We start from the raw sequence: 8,411 nt of genomic DNA, 5'->3' as shown, positions 1-8,411 counted from the left end.
CTGGTGCCGGGGTGGAGTCACGGCCCACGGGCTGCATGTCACCATTGATTTTTGGGAGAGGGAGGAAGGTTGACCTCATTGTCCTATACTCTGAAAATGGCAAGAATCACCGAGATACTGGGGTAGACTCCAGGGAGCAGGCCTAGGCATTGAGAAGGGCAGCTGCGCGAAGGCACTTGGACTGTATTCGGCGCTGCAGAGATACTTGCCGGGAAGGCTGAAGGCAGTGGTCATAAAGGGAAACGGGCTACAGGTGGAGTATAGGAGAGGAATCTCTCCATCGGGAGAACCAAGACTATCAGGAGGGAAGCGGTCGTGAGGGACAATCACATCAATGGCAAAGATGCAATTGACAGAAAGATGAGGGAAGCACAGTCGGCGAGGGAGTGGCGGCAGGAAGCATGCGAAGAGTGGCAAAGTGTGTGAAAAGTGGCTACAGAATGCGAAGGCAGGAAAAACTCCCGCGAAAGGAACCAGAAAATGGCAGGCCAGTTTGGGGCAATGTGAAAAACAAAGATATGGAGAGCTAGACACTATGCATGGAGTATTTTGACTCTTATTTAAAGCGAAATAAGGTAGAGGATGAACTAGCAGTAGCAGTTTTCTTAACTACTGTAGGGAGTAAAACGTTTGTGATGTTAAGAAGCCTCATACAACCTGAGAAATCCGCAAAGCATCCCATAGCAGAGCTGTGCGAAGCACTAAGGAATCATTATGCCTGAAGCCACTTACAATAGCGGAACTGTTCCGATTTTATAAGGGAATGCAATTGGAAAGTGAATCCATTTCACTATTTGTGGCTGTGCAGAAGAGTCCCAACCACCTCTGACGATAGAACTCATCGGGGGCTTTTCCATAATCATAGAATCCCTACAATGCAGAAGGAGGCCATTCAGCCCATTGAGCCTGCACTGACAACAATCCCACCCATGTAGTTACCCTGCTAATCCCCCTGACACTAAGGGGCAAATTAGCAAGGCCAGTCAACCTAATCCGCACATCTTTGGAGTGTGGGAGGAAACCCATGCAGACACTGGGAGAATGTGCAAACTTCACACACATAGTCACCCGAGGCCAGAATTGAACCTGGGTTACTGGCGCTGTGAGGCAGCATTGCAAACCACTGTGCAACCATGCTGCGTTTCCCTTTCGGTATTACGTTGGCACCAGCCCTTTTCCAAAGAGCAATGGACCGAATTCTAAGTGAGTTACTTGGGGATCTAATATTATCTGGATGATATTTTGGTGATGGGCTCCACTGAGGAAAAGCATTTGAAGAACCTTGAGCAGAGCCTCAGAAGGTTGCAGGAACATGGCCTACAAGCAAAGAAAGAAATGCAAATACTTTAAAGATTTGATTGATAGTAAGGGACTGCACAATGTACCCAAGAAAATGGAAGCCATCATGAAAGCTCCCAGACCAGAGAATGTATTGCAGTTACGATCATTCCTGGGATTGATAAATGATTATGGCAAAATTGTGCCAGATTTGGCTACCGTACTGAAACCTTTACACCATCTGCTGGGTAAAGGTCAACCATAGGGATAGACCCAGGGGTATGAAGATGCTTGCCGGGAGGTAAAACAAAGGTCGGAAGTGTTGGTACACTTAGATTCGAAGTTGCTATTGCAATTAGCCTGCGATGCCTACTTTATGGGTTGGCACTGTATTGTCACACATATTGTCCAATGGCGAAGAAAGGCCCATTCCTATTTGGTCAAGGCCCTTGACAAAAACAGAGGAAAGAAACGCCCAGGTCAAGAAGCAGAAGTTAAGTATTGTATTTGAGGTGAAGAAATTCTCCCATTTTCTATACAGCTGGCATTTTGTGCCACTGAACACCATCTTTGGGCATACACAGGAATACCATCTATGGCAGCATCATGGTTACATCAATGGGCACTACTTTTGGCAATACGCTCCTACAGCATACGTTATAGAGAATCTGAACTGCATGGTAACTCTGATGCACTTTCAAGGCTGCCTCTTCCTGGAGGAATGGATGTTCCTGATTTGGCATTTGAAAATTATGTATTTTCACCTAAATGATAAAGTACTTTTATCAGTGGTGCAGGTTTGAAATGCTACAAGGAATGACCCAGTCTTAAGTCAAGTAATGGATTTAGTCTTACGATGGAAGACTATTCATAGCAATCAGCGTGATTTGTGTCCTTACCTGACAAGGAGGTGAGTGTTGTCCGTAACGAACGAATGTCTTTTGTGGAGAATGAGAGTGATCATTCCTCCCACATTACGTAGGAAGGTGCTAGATCAAGTGCACCAAGGTGCCTTTGTGGTGCCTTTGAAAGAGATTGCCAGGAGCTATTTTTGCTGGCAGGCATTGACTCCCAGATCAAAGAGAAGGTAGATGCTTTGAATCCTGTGCGCTAGTGTAGAAAGCACCGTCGTTGTTGCCCCTCCACCCATGGGAATGGCCTGAAGCTCCATGGCAAAGAATCCATGTAGACTTCACCGGTCCAGTGAAGATAAAAATGCTATTGGTGATAGTCAATGCCCACTCAAATTGGCCAGAAGTAGCAATTATGAAGTCAGTGTTTGCAAAGGGACTATAGAGCAACTCATTTTAGAAGACCTGATCAAATAGTGAGCGATAATGGACAACAGTTTGTGGTGAAGGAATTTGTGGACTACCTCGATCACCAAGGAGTTTGGCAGGTGAAGTTGGCTCCATACCACCCTGTCACAAATGGCCACCCGAAATCTGGTTTGTCCAGATTTAAAACAGGCACTGAAGGTTTCCCAAAGGAAAGAGTCCCTTGGAAGGCTAATAAGTCAATTCTTAAGCATAATGCAACACAGCTCATGCAACAACCCAAGTTTCTCCGACATCATTTATGTTTGGCTGCAGATTGAGGACTACTTTTGGTCTGATGCGATCAGAGGAGGTAACGGAGAACCAAGAAGGGAGAAACCATGTTCGTGAAGATCTGTATGGTGGGAGAAAATGGACTTCCTGCAACAATGGTGGCCCAGACGAGGCCAGTGTCATACACTGTTCAGACCCAGGATGATTGGGTCTGGAGAAGCCACACAGTTCAGCTGGTGGCTGCTCCACATCAAAGCAGGGAAGTTCTCCCTGACACAGAATTGTTCTAAGAGGAGTCTGAGGAACCGACTGAGTCTTGTGCTCCTGAAACTGAGGGAGTTCTAACCAGAAAGGAAACATCGACAGAAGCTGCTGATGCCGGTAACCAGGTTAGAAAGGAAGATCAAGAACTTCCAGAAATGTGGGGAAGAACACCTGAGTGGAGCCAGGTGGCAACGAGACAGTCATCCAGAAACCAGCGCCCTCCAGATAGATTGATTATACCTATGTAGACTTTTTAATGGATATTGCTGTTCACAGTTCATGTTCATGTTTTTGTATATAGTTGAATTGTGTATTTATAGAATTGTACTAAAAATGTATATATGTTATTTGAGGGTTTTTGAAGAAAGAGGGGAGGAGTGCTATGTATGTTGGGGCATGCCCTTTAAGAGATTGGGTCGGGACTTGAGCTCCACCCTGGGTAAAACTCATCTAGCCAGTCTTATGGTGACTGTGCTAGGAGAAAGATGTGTTGATAAACTGTTCCAGTTAGTTTACTGTCACTGACCTCATGGCCTATTACTGGCCTCAGCATCAGACCTCAGACATAGTAGCACACACCTGCATGATGCACTTTGTGTGGTTGCAGACGAATTGCATGTTGAGGGAGTTGAACCCCTTGCAGTTCATGAATGGCACCATCTGTTGCGATAGTGACCTAAGAGCAATGTGGGTGCTTTCAGTGATACGTTGCACCTGTAACATCCCTGCAATAAGGGCAAAGCCCATGACCCTGACATCCTGACTCACCCAATCCTGGTCAAAGTTTATAAACATCTCTGCCCTTGCATACAGAGCATCTGTGATCTCCCTGATGCATTTGTGAATGGCAAACTGGGAGATTCCCTAGCTGTCCCCTACACTGTCCTTGAAGGAGCCACTGGCAAGAAAGTTTAGTGCGGCTGTGACTTTAAAGGCCAGAGGCATTGGGTGTCCTCCAGCTCCATGGGGTGCCAGTTTGTGCAGTATGTGGCAGAGGAGATCCATTGTCCCCTGGGACAAATGCAGCCTTCTCTGGCACTGCGGTTTGGACATCTGAAGGTATGAGCACCTTCACCAGAAGATCCCAGGCTAGTATTGTCTCCGAGTTTGATTCTGTGCTCCTGTTCCCTGGACAGCTGCAGGCCTCTGGTCCTATGCACATCTTTGTCTCCGCTGCTGGTCAGTCGTGATTAGCAGATAGGCCAACTCCACCTGCTCCATGATTCTCCTGAATCATAAGAACATAAGAAATAGGAGCAGGAGTAGGCCATCTAGCCCCTCGAGCCTGCCCCGCCATTCAATAAGATCATGGCTGATCTGACGTGGATCAGTACCACTTACCCGCCTGATCCCCATAACCCTTAATTCCCTTACCGATCAGGAATCCATCCATCCGCGCTTTAAACATATTCAGCGAGGTAGCCTCCACCACCTCAGTGGGCAGAGAATTCCAGAGATTCCCCACCCTCTGGGAGAAGAAGTTCCTCCTCAACTCTGTCTTAAACCGACCCCCCTTTATTTTGAGGCTGTGTCCTCTAGTTTTAACTTCCTTACTAAGTGGAAAGAATCTCTCCGCCTCCACCCTATCCAGCCCCCGCATTATCTTATAAGTCTCCATAAGATCCCCCCTCATCCTTCTAAACTCCAACGAGTACAAACCCAATCTCCTCAGCCTCTCCTCATAATCCAAACCCCTCATCTCCGGTATCAACCTGGTGAACCTTCTCTGCACTCCCTCCAATGCCAATATATCCTTCCTCATATAAGGGGACCAATACTGCACACAGTATTCCAGCTGCGGCCTCACCAATGCCCTGTACAGGTGCATCAAGACATCCCTGCTTTTATATTCTATCCCCCTCGCAATATAGGCCAACATCCCATTTGCCTTCTTGATCACCTGTTGTACCTGCAGACTGGGCTTTTGCGTCTCATGCACAAGGACCCCCAGGTCCCTTTGCACGGTAGCATGTTTTAATTTGTTTCCATTGAGATAGTAATCCCATTTGTTATTATTTCCTCCAAAGTGTATAACCTCGCATTTCTCAACGTTATACTCCATTTGCCATATCCTCGCCCACTCACTCAGCCTGTCCAAATCTCTCTGCAGATCTTCTCCGTCCTCCACACGATTCACTTTTCCACTTATCTTTGTGTCGTCTGCAAACTTCGTTACCCTACACTCCGTCCCCTCCTCCAGATCATCTATATAAATGGTAAACAGTTGCGGCCCGAGTACCGATCCCTGCGGCACGCCACTAGTTACCTTCCTCCAACCGGAAAAACACCCATTTATTCCGACTCTTTGCTTCCTGTCGGATAGCCAGTCCCCAATCCACTTTAACACACTACCCCCAACTCCGTGTGCCCTAATCTTCTTCAGCAGCCTTTTATGGGGCACCTTATCAAACGCCTTTTGGAAATCCAAAAACACCGCATCCACCGGTTCTCCTCCATCAACCGCCCTAGTCACATCTTCATAAAAATCCAACATGTTCGTCAAGCACGACTTTCCCCTCATGAATCCATGCTGCGTCTGATTGATCGAACCATTTCTATCCAGATGCCCTGCTATCTCCTCTTTAATAATGGATTCCAGCATTTTCCCTACTACAGACGTTAAGCTGACCGGCCTATAGTTACCCGCCTTTTGTCTCCTTCCTTTTTTAAACAGCGGCGTAACATTAGCCGTTTTCCAATCAACCGGCACTACCCCAGAACGCAACGAGTTTTGATAAATAATCACTAACGCATCCACTATTACCTCTGACATTTCTTTCAATACCCTGGGATGCATTCCATCCGGACCCGGAATCATGCACTGAAAGAGTGAGAACATCACAGAGAGCTATGAGGAATTCTGCCACAACCCTGACCCTCATTCCTGAATGCCACTGTGACTTCCACCCAAGTCTCCCCATTCTCTGAGTTAATATCTGCTCTCCCTCCCAACATCCCCTTTGCCACAACAGCCAAATCCCCACATTAATTCCCCTATAAACCACCTGGGTAAATACCGCTGAGCCTCCATTTTAGCATGGCTTCTGATCCACCCAGCCCCCACCCTCCACCATGACAAGAGACCCCCGGTCCCGAGCTGCACTTATCTGTGTCCCCCAATGTTCTCCATGGTGCCTATTAAATGTTGGATGGGCTGAGGGGAAATGGCTGCCTGAGCGCTCACCTCTGATATCTCCCTCAGAGGTGAAGGTGCCAGGTTGACATTTACGTAGAGCTGTTGTTAATGGTGCTGATATGATGCCAAACTGGCACCTGCAGAATATTTGGTGTGGGCTCAATGTCTGACTGAGTGCTCTATAGTGAGATGCTAATGTACTAAAATGTTGCCGACATTCCGTGGAACGTTCCGCATCACTCCACCAGAGGGTCTGCTGCAAAATTGCAAAACGTCATCTCGCCAGCGTGAATCATGCTTTTCAAAACTCTCTGGATTTTGAGTGCATCGCCATTCTCGTGCACGGAGAGTCTGAGCTCACGGTTCCACCTATAGTTTAATTTCACACTCTGCTGACTTATTGAACTCAGCTGCTTCTTCAAAGCAAATAACTCACTCTTTTTGTGTGCACCCTTGTCTGATTTGCTGAAATGTTTTATTTATTTACATGTACATCTTGGTCTGATTTATTATGCTCCAGTTGATCTGCCCTGGTTGATCAAAGGGAAACATTTTAAATTGTGTTCCTATAACTAGATATTCAAAGGAATTAATATCTGTGTGAAAATGTGTCAAGCATATTGAAAAATGCATTGTGGAGAAATCAGTCAGAGGTTAATTTATCCAAAACAACTAGCTTGCATAATTTTTCAGCAATATTCATATTTACATTCATATTTACTGCCCAGTAGTTCAATGTCTATTCTCGAATTAGTTACATGATTGAATCAAGTCATAAATATTGCACAGGATATAAAATATACATTTTTATAAGGAAATGTGATTCCACTATTAAGAAACTTTAGGATAGTCAAATACTGACTTATTGATAATTATCCGGTTATATTTTGAAAGTTCTGTTGTCAATTTCACCTCTTGTATTTTTCAACAGATGTCAATGAAGTAGTTAACATTCTACTGTCTGCTTATACAGAAACTTTAAGGTATATTTTCAATTAATTTAAACATGCCACAATTTGACATTGTTTATAGTCTAATGGAATCTTTCTTACTGCTTATATAAGTCAGAGAACAGCGGTGAATGCCAAACATGTGCAACAACTTAACACAATCCTGGAAGAAGCTAGGGCCATGGAAAGATATCTGAAACAGAAGAAAGAAGGTCTCAGACATAAGCTTACCATGATTGCTAACGCCCTTCATACAGAATGATTACATTTTGACAACAAGAGAATTCTATAGTTTTGGAGAGATTTAAGAAGTAACTGAAGCAGTGTTTAGATTTTATTTGATAATGTTTCATTCTTTCACTTATCATTTTGTGTTTATATACTGTTTTAAGGTTATAAGATTGTTAAGTGACATGGAAGTAAAGGTGTTTCCCTCAGGTTTAGTGACTATAATGCAGTTTGTTCAGAAAAGAGAAACTATGGCTGGAATTCTCTGCCCTTGCTTGCAGCTGGGATTCTCTGGTCTCGTTGCTTTGGCTGCACCCCAAATTCTCCATTCTCGCTGGCAGTGGGGCATGCAAGACTGGAGAATTCCGTTCTATGATTCATAATTTGATTTATTATTATCACATTTACTGGCATTCAGTGAAAAGTATTGTTTCTTGCGTGAGAATGACAAGTTTGAGAATGGTCTTTCCCATGAGAGAATAACCAGAATTTCACTAGCCTTCGTTTCATTCTGTTTAGAAAATAGATGTACAGTTAATGTAATTTTAAATAAAATACATTTACCTACTCTTATTCAACTTCAATAGTATTCAATACAAGCGCAATGGAAGAATTAATACTTCTTGTTGAAATAATTTTCATTACTCGTTGGAGACGCTAATCATTTGGGCTTCCCTCTATTATGTTGGGATTTGGATTTTATACTAAACTGCAGAATAGGAAAATTCTTGTCTGGGCGTAACCTTGTTGGCAAAAGGGACAATCTGTAATTTAGAACGCAAACTAACAAGGTTTATTCGGCATCAAAGATGAATATTTAACATTCCACTTGAAACAGTTTAGGGACAGTTCACATGACTAACTCCTGGGATGAAGGGTTTATCTTTTGAGAAAAGGTTGAGTTTAGAAGAATAGGAGGTGATCCTATTGAAATATGTAAGATCATGAGGGGCTTGACAGAGTGGATGCTGAAAGGACGGGGATGATTCTCCCAGCAAGTAGAGG

The sequence above is a fragment of the Mustelus asterias genome, chromosome 27 (assembly GCF_964213995.1).
Source record: "Mustelus asterias chromosome 27, sMusAst1.hap1.1, whole genome shotgun sequence".
Classification (NCBI taxonomy): domain Eukaryota; kingdom Metazoa; phylum Chordata; class Chondrichthyes; order Carcharhiniformes; family Triakidae; genus Mustelus; species Mustelus asterias.
The sequence above is the reverse complement of the archived record's forward strand: the minus strand, read 5'-3'. Positions refer to the sequence as shown.